This window comes from Callithrix jacchus, chromosome 5 (assembly GCF_049354715.1).
Source record: "Callithrix jacchus isolate 240 chromosome 5, calJac240_pri, whole genome shotgun sequence".
Classification (NCBI taxonomy): domain Eukaryota; kingdom Metazoa; phylum Chordata; class Mammalia; order Primates; family Cebidae; genus Callithrix; species Callithrix jacchus.
In genome coordinates, this window is record NC_133506.1 from 24032202 (window position 1) to 24046752 (window position 14551).

The following is a 14551-nucleotide window of genomic DNA, read 5'->3' on the forward strand; positions in this document are numbered from 1 at the left end:
CATTTTATGAAGCCAGCATCATCCTGACACCAAAACCTGGCAGTGAACAACAACAAAAAACTTCAGGCCAATATCCCTGATAAACGATGCAAAGATTTACTGGCATTCTGAATCAATAAAATGATTCAATAAAATACTGGCAAACTGAATCCAGCAGCACATCAGAAAGCTTTTTCACCATGATCAAGGCAGCTTCATCCTTGGGATGCAAGGTTGGTTCAACAAATGCAAATCAATAAACATAATCCTTCACATAAACAGAACCAAACACAAAACTACATGATAATCTCAATAAATACAGAAAAGGCCTTCAATAAAATTTAACATTCCTTCATGTTAAAAACTCTCAATAAACTAGGTATTGATGAAACATACCTCAAAATAATAAGAGCTATATCTATGACAAACACAGCCAAAATCATACTCAATGGGCAAAATCTGGAAGCATTCCTTTTGAAAACTGGCACAAGAAAAGGATGCCCTCTCTCACCATTCCTATTCAACATAGTATTGGAAGTTCTGGTTGGGAAAATCAGGCATGAGAAAGAAATAAAGGGTATTCAAATAGGAAGAGAGGAAGTCAAATTGTTTGCAGATGAAATGATCTTATATTTAGAAAACTTCATTTTCTCAGACCAAAAACTCTTTAAGCCAATAAGCAACTTTGGCAATGTCTCAGGCTACAAAATCAATGTGAAAAAATCACAAGCATTCCTATACACCAACAATAGACCAGCAGAGAGTCAAATCATGAATGAACTCCTATTCACAATTGCTACAAATAGAATAACATACCTAGAAATACAGCTAACAAGGGATATGAAGGACCTCTTCAAGGAGAAGTACAAACCACTGCTGAAGGAACTAAGAGAGAACACAAACAAATGGAAAATTATTCCATCCTCATGGAATCAATATGAAAATGGTCATACTGCCCAAAGTAATTTACAGATCCAATGCTATTCCTATCAAATTACCATTGACTGTCTTCCTAGAATTAGAAAAAACTACTTTAAATTTCATACGGAACCAAAAAGAAGAAAAAAAAAAGCCCATAGAGCCAAAATAATCCTAAGCAAAAAGAACAAAGCTGGTGGTATCATGCTACCTGACTTCAAACTATACTACAAGGCTTCAGTAACCAAAACAGCATGGTACTGGTACAAAAACAGACATATAAACCAATGGAACAGAACAGAGACCTCAGAAATAATACCACACATCTATAACTATCTGATATTCAACAAATCTGACAAAAAAAAGCAATGGAGAAAGGATTTCCTATTCAATAAATGGTACCAGGAAAACTGGCTAACTCTATGCAGAAAACTGAAACTAGACCCCTTCCTTACACCTTAAACACAAACTAACTCAACATGGATTAAAAACTTAAATGTAAAACCCAAAACCATAAAAATGCTAGAAGAAAACCTAGGCAATACCATCTAGGACATAGGTATGGGCAAAGACTTCACAACAAAAATTCCAAAAGCAATTGCGACAAAAGCCAAAATTGACAAATGGGATCTAATTAAACTAAAGAGCTTCTGCACAGCAAAAGAAATGATCATCAGAGTGAACAGGCAACCTACAGAATGAGAGAAAATTTTTGCAACCTGCCCATTTGACTAAGGTCTAACATCCAGAATCTACAAAGAACTTAAACTAATTTACAAGAAAAAACAACCCCATCAAAAACTAGACAAAGAATATAAACAGACTCTTCTCAAAAGAAGACATTTATGTGGCCAAAAAAAACATGATAAAAAGCTCAATATCACTGATTGTTAGAGAAATGCAAATCAAAACTACAGTGAGATACCATCTCATACATCAGAAGGGTGATTATCAAAAAGTCGAGAAACAATATATGCTGGTGAGACTGTGGAGAAATAGGTGTGCTTTTGTACTCCTGGTAGGAATGTAAATTAGTTTAACCATTATGGAAGACACTGTGGCAATTCCTGAAGGATCTAGAACCAGAAATACCACATGACCTAGCAATCCCATTACTGGGTGTACACCCAAAGGAATATACATTATTCTACTGTAGAGACACATGCATAAGTATGTTTATTGCAACACTATTTACAATAGCAAAGACATGGAACCATCAATGATAGATTAAAGAAAATGTGATATATATACACCATGGAATACATGTTAACTTCCATCTCCCTGGTTCACTGATTCTCCTTAATACTCACTTACTGTTCCTCTAGAGAATTGTCTATGTTCTTCCTCCCTTATCAAAAGGGTATACAATCTGCTTCACCTCATCCAGGGGGTTGGGTGTGGCTCTCCTCGTGTGTGTTAATACCTCTGTATGCAATTCCTCCTATTAATCTGCCCCCTGTATGTTGATTTTCCAGCAAACCTTTGGAGGGTACAGGGGAAATTTTCCCTTGGCCCCTATACCTGTCTCCTTTTTATTGCCAAGTGGTATTCCATTGTAGGAATATACTGCAATCTATAGTATATTCCTACAATATAATCTATTGTTCAGTCACCTGTTAATGGACATTTGGGTTGTTTCCAGTTTTACATTACTATAACTCAAGCTGCTATAAACATATCGCACAAGTCATGATAGGGACACATACTTTTATTTGTCTTGAGTAAATATCTAGAAGTGAACTGTCAGAATCATATGGTAGTATGCGTTTAACTTTTAAGAAACAAGGCAGGTCTTTGCAAATGTTTGTAGTGACTTCACATTCAGAAGCCTCTGTCATTTAGGATTGTGTTTCATTAACACTTTATTGTTTTTAAGTCCCAAGATAGAAAATTATACCTACAGTCAAGAGAAATCCATGAACTCTGATCATTTATATTAGTAAGCATAATGTACATATACATAAACTGGCACTAAGTGCATATCACAGCCATATTCAAATGATACTTTGAAATTAGTTAATTCTAGTTTAAGATACTTTGTAAGTAATTATATGTTTCAAGGATTCTCTTCCTTCTCAGAAGCTACTTCAGTAATTAAAAAGCTTAAAAGGTTGAGGTCTGTTTCTTATATTTCCAAAAATCTCAGAATATAACAGGCTCTGAAACTGCATGGTTTCGAGGATCCTTTTATTTGAGATGGGAGGCACTTAAGGGTCTTCAGCCAGCTCTTTTTAATTGTCTGATGGCAAATAACAGGTAGCAACTCTGGCCTTTTTTAGAGGAAAGTGTATTGTCTGAGTGTGGCCCAGCTCCCTGGAAGAAGAAAGTTGAAGAACTGGCTTAGAAAGAGGTGAGACCCAGGGAATCAGAGTGCCTCCTCACCAGGAGCATTGCCACAGCCTCCCAGGGCCACAACAATCAAGGAACTGAGCTGCAGCAGTTTCTTCCCTCCTTGCATCTCTCAACTCAAGTTTCAAAGTCTGAGAATGAAGCGACCTCCCTTACCAACATCAGAACATGAGCTATGCACATGGAGGCACCAGGACTGCAAAAGGAAGTGTCTAGCAGAAGAAGTCTTCAAAATCACCATTAACTATTGGCATGCCTATCCAAGAATTGGGTTTGCCATCCACCAAGACTGCAGAGTGGAGGAGAGCTCCTCATCCCCAGGAAACTGAGGCAGTTGGAAAAGGCAATTGAATGCTGCTTTGCCTAAAGGCTGACAACCCCTTACATTGGCAATTGGTGTTAGAAGAGATACATTTTATTCTTTTCAAGTGCAATCAGATCTTAAAACCCACTTTAGCTTTATGTCTAAAGGTTATCAAGAAAAATGTGTTTTTTCTGCTTGACCTTCACTTCTTCAAACAGAAAACAGAACCACAGTGTCTGAGGGAGCTGAATAGAGCTCAGATACACCTGAGAAATCTTGGCTTATCATTTTTATGGAAGACTGACCCTGTGCAGGCCAGCATTGACAGTAGCACCAGACTATTGGCTGTTGTACAGAGTCCTGACTCAAGCACCAGGTCCCTTATTTGCAGTTAAAAACACTTGACTGAGAATGATAACCTTCAACCGTCAAGCAACAGGTATCTTCTCTTCTGCAGCATGTGGGACTGCACTAAGACTTGTAAGAATTGTGTAATGTTGCTGACATGTGGAATGACATAGGTTCTCATATGCTAGGAGAGAGTTTAGGTTTGAGACCCCTGAGAACTGGGAATGAATGAGATGACTTTTAAATATATAAATCCTATGATGTTTAAAGACAAAAAGATAATGGAAAAACGTGTTTCTGTCTTACAAGATGACTTTGTTGCTCCTAGTTACAGAAACTCTTAACTGTACTTTGTTCAGTCTGAAGAAAGACATACACAAGTAAAAATAGCTAGCAGTAGAAGGAATGTCCTTGTGCATAGGTGTACAAAGTTCTAACATTAGCTTGTACCTTTTCAGACAACATTTTCTAAGTATTTGAAAAACTAAGTTTAGACTCACGGAAAAGTTGGAAATATACTACAGAGAGCTCCTGAATATCCTTCACCCAGATTTCCTGAAGGTTAACATCTTATGTAACTTGGTACAGTGTTCAAAGTCAAGAAATTGACATCAATGCAATACTGCTAACAAATCTACAGATGTTATTTGAATTCTGCCCGTTTTCCCATGAAAGTCCTTATTGTGGTTCAGGATCTAATCCAGGATCCCATGCTGCAATTAGTCATTGTGTCTCCTTGGTCTTTTCCACTCTATGACAGTTTTTATTTTTCTTTCATAGTCTGGGAACTTTTGAAGTATAAAAATCAGTTGTTTGTGGAACACCCTTTAATTTGGGTTTGTCTGATGTTTCTCTCAGAATCAGAATGAGGCTATGCATTTGTTATGGACTGAATATTTGTGTCTCACCCAAATTCATATGTTGAAATTTTGACTTCCAATATGATGGTATTAGGAGGCTGGGCCTTTGGGAAGTAATTAAGTGATGAGGTTGGAGCCTCAAGAATGGAACCAGTGCCCTAATAAGACGAGACGAGCCAGACACAGTGGCTCATGCCTGTAATCCCAGCACTTTGGGAGGCTGAGGCAGGTGGATCACGAGGTCAGGAATTCAAGACCAGCCTGGCCAATATGATGAAACTTTGTCTCTATTAAATATACAAAAATTGACTGGACATGGTGGTGCGTGCCTGTAGTCCCAGATGCTTGGGGGGCTCAGGCAGGAGAATTGCTTGAACCAGGGGGGGCAGAAGTTACCATGAGCAGAGCTGGTGCCACTGCACCTCTGCCTGGGTGACAGAGCAAGACTCCACCTAAAAAGAAAAAAAGAGAAGAGACAGCTGGGCATGGTGACTCAGGCCTATAATCCCAGCACTTTGGGAGACTGAGGCAGGCAGATCACCTGAGGTCAGGAGGTTGAGACCAGCCTGGCCAACATGGTGAAAGTCCGTCTCTACTAAAAATACAAAAATTAGCCAGACATGGTGGTGGATGCTTGTAATCCCAGCTACTTGGGAGGCTGAGGCAGGAGAATCGCTTGAACCTGGGAGGTAGAGGTTGCAGTGAGCCGAGATCACCCCTCCGCACTCCAGCCTGGGCAACAACCTGAGACCCTGTCTCAAAAAAAAAAAAAAAAAGAGAGGGAGACATGAGAGCTTGCTTCCTCCATCTGTCTTCTCTCTGCCATGAAGGGACACAACAGGAAAACAGCCATGTGCAAACCAGGGAGTAGGTCCTCACCAGACACCAGATCTGCTGGCACCTTGGTCTTGGACTTCGCAGCCTCCAAAACTGTGAGAAATGAATACTTGTTGTTTACACCACTTCAGCTATGGCAATCTGCTACAGCAGCCTGACTTAAGCCAGCAGTTGTGGCAGGGATACCATGGAAGGGGCACGGTGCCCTTTCAGTGCATCACATTAAGGGCACCTGGGAACAGCCTGTCTAACTTCTGACACGACTCACTTTGATCCCTTGATTAACATGGTGTTTGTGAGGTTCCTGTGCTGTGGTTTCTGTTTCCCTTTGCTAAAATGTTTTAAAAAGATATTTTTTGACTATGCAAATATCCTACTTTCCATCATACTTTTACCCATTAATTTTATCACCCATCAAAGATTCTTGCTTCTCAGTAATTGTCACTGCAGCGTTTACTTAAAAGTAGTTTTCTATTTTTATCACTTCTACGTTTTCTATGTTCATCACTGGAATTCAACTGTGAGGCAGAATTTAGCAAGAATTTTCTAAATGTCTATGCTGTGAGGGCACCAGGTCAGGGGACCAGCCTTCCTTCTGTTCTTCTAGGGGGTCAGTGCTGGTCAGACAAGCTCTGTCTGGCTGTTTGATCCCCCCCATAGCAGCTGCTGAGGGAGGAGGAGAGGATCCACTCCCCTTGGCTCTTTGCTGCCCCTGTGTTTTTTCTCCTGCTGTTCCTTACACCGGAATGCCTTCCCCCTCACCGTCTAATTGTTCTTCAGGCCTCAGCTCCTGTAAATCCTTAGCAGGGAGCTTTCCTATGCTTCTTCCTCCACAACCTTAGCACTTCTGTGTGCTATCTCTGTCACAGCAAAGGATATGCTATCACAAAACAGCCACATTTACTTTCACGAGTCCCACCACACTGTGAGTAAAGATCACATTATCTCTAGATCCCCCTAGCTATCTGGCAATGTCTGACTTACAGGACCTCCCTGGGAAGGGTGATAGGAAGAATGAATGAATGTAAAATAGAGTATTTGTCACGACCCCCTTTTTTACATTGAACATTGCAATATTTATTGCAGGTTATAATTTATACAGAGAAAAGTTCACTTTTGTGGTGTGCAGTTCTACGAATTTTGATGAATGTATACTGTCAGGTAATCACTACCACATCAAGAAACAGAATCATCCTGAAAAAGTTTGTGGTCATTCCCCCTTACCTCCGCCTTCACCCCGAAACCCCTGATCTAGTCTCTATTAATTTAGCTTTGCCTTTTTCTGAATGTCATATAACTGGAATTATAAAATTGTAAAACTGGAGCCTTTAGAATTTGACTTTTTTTAAACTTAGCGTAACTCTTGTGAAATCCATCCATATGGCCGTTTCTGTCAGTACTTTTGTTCTTTTTCATTGTTCAGTAATATTCCATCTCACGGATTCACTATGGTTTCTCCATTCAGCACACGCTGAACATCAGGTTGCTTCCAGTTTTGAGAATGAGAACCAAAGCTGCCACACACATTCATGAATGCTTTTTTTTTTTTTTTTGCATGTAAACTTATGTCTTCATTTCTCATGGATACATACCTAGGAATAGAAAGGCTGAGTCATATGGTAAATATATGGTAGACATGATAAGCCGCTGCCAAACCCCTTTCCCAAGTTGTGGCAGCTTTTTGCATTCTGACCAGCACTATATGGGAGTGGAGTTACTCCTCACTCTCACCAGAGCACTGAAAACCAGGGTGAGTGTCCCCTGTTATTTTAGACTAATGTTGTTAGCTCTCTTTTCATGGGTTTATTTGCCTTTTTATTTTTTCATTCCTGAGACCACCAAAAGAGTATAACTTCTCTGCTGAAGTATCTATTCAAACATTTTGCCTATTTCTTATTCTTTCATTTTTTACTGTTGAATTTTGAGGCCTCTTTATATATTCTAGGTAGATCAGAACTTCTAAATTTGGATGAAGTCCAATTTATTATTTTTTCTTTTTGTGGTTTGTGCTAACATTGATTTGTTTTGGTTGATTAGTTGTTGGTTAAACCTCCTCATCTGAATTCTTTTCTTCACCCTGGTAAGTTTTTTGGGAAAAAAATGCAAGTCTTGGTTTCTAGGACCATATGTAAGCAAAGTCACTTAGTCATCAAGTGATGTCATTTTCTTATATGTTAAATGGGAAGGAAAGTTTCTTCATTTTTGGGAAACTTTTATTGTCTCTGGTAAAAGTCAGTATATTTGCCTGCAGTGAGAGTGAAGAAATGATTGGGCTTTGAGAGTTTTATGTTAGTAGCAGCAATAGGTGGAAGAGGCAAGAGGGAGTGAGGATGTACAGCAAGAAATCTGACAGAATAAAGTGATGTCAGGGGCTTCTCCCGGTAGGGAAAGAAGGAGAAGCAGCAGGAGAGGGAATTCAGAGAGGGACCACCTTCCCATTGACACAGACATGCCCTCAAGCAGGAAGTGAAAGTTTCAGCAGCAGATGTAAAAAAATCATTATTCTAATTTGTATTATTCAATATAAAATTATTTTTCATTTTTTGTCTAAAAACTGAAAAGAAATTTTAAAACTGCTGTTTCTATATATTGATGGTGTCATTACCACTTCTTGAGGAAAGCTACCTTTTTCTAGAAGTATTTTCTGGTCTTGATTCCCTTTAGAGGATTAGTTAAAATAAATAAATAAATAAATAAATAAAAGTGATCCCATACAACAGAGTCAAGGTGTCTCATACAAGGAGTGCCTGTCATGTGCTGGGCCTTTGCCAGGAACTGTCCATGCCGCCCTTCAACCCACCTTATTTGGTGTTTACACCACCTTGCTGAGGACTCAGCATGCAAGGAGGCTCTGGTCCAATAAACGCAGAATATAATAGACTCTAAGTGACCCAATAATACAGTCTAACTGAGTCTATGTGACTCTCTTGAGAAAGTCAAAGTATATTCTTCTTTATCATACTTCATTGCATCAGGCTTTTCTTTCTAAAGACGAATGAATTCAGAAAGAAACACTGGGCTCTCAGTGCAGTAATTGAATAATGCTCTGCTCAGATAGAGTGACTTCAAAACATCCTGTCCCATCACATCCTATGTTAAAATATAGGTACATCTTAGGACAAAAATGTCCTTCTTTGGCATTGTATACATGTGTTATTGCAGAGTCCCTTGACTCTAGTTCCCTTTCAGACCAGGGAGGTTTTAGGTACATGAGGATGGCCCTCCCCAGCGCAGCCCATCATAAGAAGCTTCTGTTAGAGTCATTTTTCACCACCCACCTTGCAAGCAAATTGTGCATCACCTCTCAAGTAGGATGAGATAGGATCTTATCAGACATGCCTTCACCAACTGGAACCAGAAAAAAAATCTGTCCATCTGGCCTGGGCAACATGCCCTCCTGGAAAATTACTGAATAGCTCCAAATTCCATAAAAATATATTCTTTAAAATGCCAGCAGAAGGCACAGACTTATGGAGAAACGAAGAAATTATGCAGCCTGCGCAAAGCTCCATTCATCACAGGCTCTGGGAACAGGAATAAATGCCCACCCAGACTTTGTGCCAGGAACATTAATAATTAGTTCATGTGAGCTGTCACTCAGGAATGCCCTGGCCCTGATACAGATTCTAGGCCTGGGAGAATGTAATATAAACACTCTGATACTAGAGTAATGAGACATTTTGTCCTGTGTGGGTTGAGAATCAAAAGCAACCCTCCTGCTACAGGGAGGCAGTGAGAAGTGATGGCTTTGGGGATGTGTCTATGGGTTGAGGAAGGCTTGCCAAGTTCATTCCAGCTGCTTTTCCTTTCCTCATCCTGAACCCTTTAGAGAACTGTGTTGTTGCTGTTGTTGTCTTCCTTGCAGAGGGGGAAAGCTATTAGACTAAGGTCTACTGTGTGCCTCCTCGTCTCTTCCAGTGCCACTGTCCGCTCACAATTGCTGTGACGCCTCCTAACTGGCCGCCCCACTTCCTCCTCCTCATGATCCTTCATACAGGTGTTATGGACTTAATTTCATACACTGAAGTCCTAACTTCCAGTACATCAGAATGTGACTGTTCTTGGAGATAGGGTCTTTAAAGAGGTAGCTGAGTGAACATGAGGTCATTACAGTGGGCTTTAATCTAATGTGATGGGTGTCCTTATAAGGAGAGGAAATTAGGACACAAATGCACAGAGAGAGACTACGTGAAGATGCAGGGAGAAGGTGGCTCCTTGGACAAGCCAAGGAGAGAGGCCCGAAAGAAACCAGCTCTCCTGCCACATTGATCTCAGACTTCCAGCCTCCAGAACTGTGAGAAATAAAATTCTGTTGTTTAAGCTCCCCAGTCTGTGATAGTTTGTTATAGAGCCCTGGCAAATTAGTACACACCTTGTCACCTCACACACCACTCCATGCCCTTCTTTGGGCACTGGGGGTGCCCTTCTGCTGCATAATGACTGAAGTGCAAAGGTCTGGCCCTGGCAGTGAAGTCAGTTTTGTAACGTTCCTTCCCCATTTTGCCCTACTCTGCCCTACTTACTTTGCATTCAGCTCCCTTGAGTTTCAGTTTTTAACCTTCTCTTTCTCATTTCTTGGCCTGTGCCTGTGCTGTTCCCATGCTGACATCACTGTTCTCTCAATCTCAAACACAGGCCCCCTTCTCGTGGAGCCTTTCTTACTCTCCCAGCTGAAACATCCCTCTTTGATATTTCTTCTACGACATGTATAATTTCCACTCACATTCTAAATATTTATGCGCATGTTCTGTGTATCTAGGATCCATGCCAGATTCAACTTTGCATTTCTTCTAGTCCTAGCATATTTCTGTACACACTAGAAGTTCTCTACCAATATTTGTTGAATAGTAGAAATAACATGTGAATGATAATGGCTGTATGATCCCCTGCTGAGGAATATTTGTGCTTAAACATATTTTAAAAAGTAGCATGGGGTAATGAAAATAACCAGCTAGTGCTGAAACAAATTTGACTACAAATATTGGCCAGACCACCACAAATTATCTTTCTGCATGTTGCTTGACTTTACTGCCTCTTTGCTATCTCTAAAGGGGATATTTCTATCTCCTCTATAGGATTGTTATATGGATTAGAGACAGTAAATATGCAAAGTTCTTACAGATACTAGACCCTCAGAAATGTTAGTTTCCCTCCTTTATATTTGTCTGCAAATGCTTAACCTAAAGAAATAAGGCTCTAACATGAGAATTTTAAACATTAGAGGCCACTGGGTAAGCCAGCCATCTCTGTAGGAAGCTCTCACTGTCTGAGGAGCCCACATACCTATTCCATGCTAGGTAAACAAGTTGCTTAGCTACTCCCGCCTTAAATCATGAGTACTGAGAAGAAGGTGGTCAGAAGAGATTCTCAGTGATTTTAGTCATCAGATCTGACATGAGAACTCCACATACTGTTTTAAGGGCTTCATTGCACGTGTCCAAAGTGTCAGGGGCTGTTATACTTCAATCTGGTTTGACAGGATCCTGAGTGGCATACTGTGAGAATACAACACATGTGAAGTTTGGTTCATTTCAGCAGATATTTAACAAGTGCCTTCTACTTGTGGATCTATAGAGTGTACTTCCTCAGCTTTGGGCATTTTCACTCCCATGGGGATGTAAACAGACACATGGGCAGAATGCTGTAAACTAGAGTATGTGATTGCAAGTTCAGTGGGTCCTCATCATCAGTGTATTCTGTATTTGCAAATTCACCTATTTGCTAAAATTTATTTGTAACCCCCAAATCAATACATACTGTGCTTTCACTTTTCAATACACACTGCACTTTTCACTTTGAAATGGCAGGACTGGGCTTTGTCTTGCTCCTGAAGAGTCAATGGCAGGGAAACAATTAAATTTTTATTTTTACATTCTGGTGCCCATGAAAGAAATGAGTTTGAAGGAGGGTTTTGACAAGGGTGTTGGTGGATAATATAACCATCCTTTAAAATCATGTACAGAGCAGAAAAAATTTTAGTCACTTGACAGTGTTGTTCCCAGCTGAGGTGGTGTTCTGTCTCCTCATTTTAGCTCTCACACTATAAATAAGTATCCATCTCATGGTTCATGTAGTGCCACATTTTCCATGTTTTTGTGCTTTTTGCAGATCCCAAGCATAGGCCATGCTGTCTAATATTCTCAAGTGCAAAAAGGCTGTGACATGACTTATGGGAAATACATGTGTTGGATAAGCTTTGATTAGGTATGAGTTCTAGTGCCATTATCTGTGAGTTCAATGTTAATCAATCTACAATGTGCATTAAATAAGGAGTTTTTAAACAGAAACACAAATAAAACAAAGGTGTGTTAATCAGTTGATAAAAACATGACCAAAAGCTCTTAGGAACCTAATCTTATATTTCCCCTTAGGAACAGTGGCTCAGTATTTACTAATTCATTGTCCACAGTGACTTTATAGAACATAAATACAGTAAATAATGAGAGCTGGCTGTATTTGGTATAAAATTCAGCTCAAAAGTTGGAAGTGGTAGATGAGGTTGAAGAGACACAAGCAAGGAAGTTTCTTAAATCACAGGATTGGGCTTTGTCTTTCTGCTGGAGAGTCAATGGCAGGGAAACATAATTAAAGTTTTTTTTTTTTTTACATTCTGGTGCCCATGAAGGTAATGAGTTTGAAGAAGGGTTTTTTCAAGGGGGGGATATTGGATAAAACAACTCTCCAGGATTTCTTTCTGTGCATCAGCCAGTGGCACAGGACTTCTAAGAATAACTTTCACTTCTAAAAATATAACCCTATGCATGCAATGGACTGGAAAAATGAGCAAGCTTGCACCAAAGAGCCACATAAGCCATGCTTAGCAGTACTGTGTGGCTGAGCAACCACTTTGGAAAGTGCTTACTCTTTACTAAGTGTACATGTGGTTCATGCAGAAATACTGCCAACATGGGATGGAGACACAATGAAGGAAGACTGCAGGACTTTTGGGCTTTGACAGGACAGAGTCATAGAGTATTTGCCTGTGAACATGCCCTACTCTTCAAGAGGAGTGGCAAATACCCCAAAGGCAATTAAGAGCTAATCAAGGCTACCACCTCAGTTTCAATAGGCCAGAGGCCCTCCACCTGGAGTCTTGGGGATTGAGCTGAGGGTGCGGGACCCCTACCTAGAGCTGTAGGGTGACATTGACATGCCAGTGAGCCTGGAAGGTGAGATACAGAGCCAAAGAGAATTATTCTTGAGCCTTAAGATCTAATGGAATTTGATGTGCTAGGTTTTGAATTTGCTTGGGGACTTTTGCTACCTTGTCTTTTGAATATGAAAGTTTATCCTATGCCTTTCCCACGATTATATTTCAAAGGCATATAACTTGTCCTGTTTCACAGCTTCACAGCTGGAGAGAAATTTGGACTCAGGATGAATTGTATCTTGAGTCTCACACTATCTGACTTAGATGATACTTAGATAAGACTTTAAACTTTAGGTTTTAGAGTAATGCTGGAATGGGGTTGTCAAAATGGAAGGAATTTATTTTATATGTGAGAAAGATATGAATCTGGGAGAGACAGGGCTAGAATGCTATGGGCTGACTTGTGTCCCTCCCAAAACTTGTATGTTGAAATACTAATCCCCAATGTGATGGTATTTGGTGACAGGACCTTGGGGAGATAATTAAGTTTAGATGAGATTATAAGGGTGTGGATCATAATTTCTCTGTGACTGTGTTAGGATTACTGTCTTTATAAGAAGAGACACCAGAGAGCTGGCTCTCTCTTCCTCAACCCTTACCTCCCACCACATGAGGACACAGAAAAAGGCAGCCATCTACAAGCCAGGAAGAGAGGCCTCACCAGAAAATAACTATGCTGTCACCTTGATCTTGTTCTTCTGGCATCTAGAACTGTGAAATAATACATTTCTATTATTTAAGTCACTCTGTCTATGGTATTTTGTTATGGCAAATGAGTAGTCCACGGCAGTCTGCAAGCTGCAAAATTTCTAGAGGTGATTTTGGGGACATAGTAGGAAGACTCTTTTATTTTATTATTTTTGTATGTGGGGATAAAAATCAGTTTGGCAATTGCATGTATCTTTCTACTGGAAAATTTATTATGAGAAAAAAATTGGATAGTTCATAATTAAAAATTTTTCCTTTACTGATTAATAGAACAAGGCAGACATGCGTTTCATGCATATATAACATACATATATGCATACATACATTCTTACTTTTCTTTATTTTGGAACACATTAGAAGGAGCCATAAATTGGCAGGCAGAATATTTTGTTTCAAGTCCCGATTTTGCTACCACCTAGATGAGATCTCTGCCCCTCAGTTTCTTTGATGGTTAAATAAGAATAAAAATATTGTGTTAGCTCTACCCAGATCATAGAATTGTTGCTGGGAGATAAATAGACCATATACATTAAAAAAAAAAGTTTAAAGGCTATAAAGATGCAAAGTATGAAGATGGCAGAAATAGAAATTGCCTCTGAATTGCTGGGAATCCAAGCCTGAAATAATTCTTGGAAGGAAGAAAGTCACTTAGGACTTTATAAGTGTCACATTGCTCTTCATGGTTTAAGAACACCAAAATAGCTAAGAAATGTTACATAAGGAAAATCACTTCTACCACTTGATAATAGTAGTTTTTATGGAACTCTGCTTTTGCTCTCATCTGCATGAACAAATACACCCACATGCAAGCTAGGTCCTTCTTCAACTAAAATTCTAAAACAACACAAAACAACAACAGAAAATCCTTGTGTTAGAAACTGAAGTGGCCAACTAATTAATTTATCCTGCCCACCATTATCTGTGTGCCCATTGTGTACTTAGCATTGCTCTAAAGGTTTGTGGAGGTGCCCAGCAGCATCCAAGCTTCCTTTGAGAAGATTGCAATGCAGTTGGGGATAAGAGAATGACATAAAAGAGCTGTTAAATAGAGCAGGGAAGTAGTACAAGAGATGTCACAGGTAGATTTGTGACAAGAGC